We start from the raw sequence: 944 nt of genomic DNA, 5'->3' as shown, positions 1-944 counted from the left end.
ACACACACACACACACACACACACACACACACACACACACACACACAGGGAGAGAATAAGTCCAGAGAGCAGTCTACTAAGGAAGAGGAAGAGGCCAGGAGAAGTATTCTCCTGACAGACAGGCAGGCAGAGAAGAAAATGATTGACATAGAAAGGGTAAGGAGAACGATGGCTTGTCAGAAAAGGAATCAGAGTCAATGATATGAGAAGAAGTATATACAGTTGTGTGAAAAAGTGTTTGCCCCCTTCCTGATTTCTTATTGTTTTGCATGTTTGTCACACTTAAATGTTTCAGATCATCAAACAAATTTAAATATTAGACAAAGATAACACAAGTAAACACAAAATGCAGTTTTTAAATGAAGGTTTTTATTATTAAGGGAAAAAAAAAATCCAAACCTACATGGCCCTGTGCGAAAAAGTGATTGCCCCCCCCTGTTAAAACATAAATTAACTGTGGTTTATCACATCTTTGGAAAGCTGAGTTCAATTTCTCTAGCCACACCCAGGCCTGATTACTGCCACACCTGTTCTCAATCAAGAAATCACTTAAATAGGACCTGCCTGACAAAGTGAGGTAGACCAAAAGATCCTCAAAAGCTAGACATCATGCTCCGATCCAAAGAAATTCAGGAACAAATGAGAAACAAAGTAATTGAGATCTATCAGTCTGGAAAAGGTTACAAAGCCATTTCTAAAGCTTTGGGACTCCAGCGAACCACAGTGAGAGCCATTATCCACAAATGGCGAAAACATGGAACAGTGGTGAACCTTCCCAGGAGTGGCCGGCCGACCAAAATTACCCCAAGAGCGCAGTGACGACTCATCCAAGAGGTCACAAAAGACCCCAGAACAACATCCAAAGAACTTGCCTCAATTAAGGTCAGTGTTCATGACTCCACCATAAGAAAGAGACTGGGCAAAAATGGCCTGCATGGCAGAGT

At 41.6% G+C, this 944-nt stretch overlaps 1 protein-coding gene across 2 annotated transcripts in view; it reads right to left on the bottom strand.

Annotated features, from left to right (window-relative positions):
• gse1b (Gse1 coiled-coil protein b) overlaps window positions 1-944 on the bottom strand; it is a 172533-nt gene that overhangs the window by 7341 nt on the left and 164248 nt on the right. The gene's annotated exons all lie outside the window — the stretch shown is intronic.

Source organism: Anarrhichthys ocellatus, unplaced genomic scaffold, assembly GCF_004355925.1.
Source record: "Anarrhichthys ocellatus isolate YVR2014 unplaced genomic scaffold, GSC_Weel_1.0 scaffold6, whole genome shotgun sequence".
NCBI classification, from domain to species: domain Eukaryota; kingdom Metazoa; phylum Chordata; class Actinopteri; order Perciformes; family Anarhichadidae; genus Anarrhichthys; species Anarrhichthys ocellatus.
The sequence above is the reverse complement of the archived record's forward strand: the minus strand, read 5'-3'. Positions and strand labels throughout refer to the sequence as shown.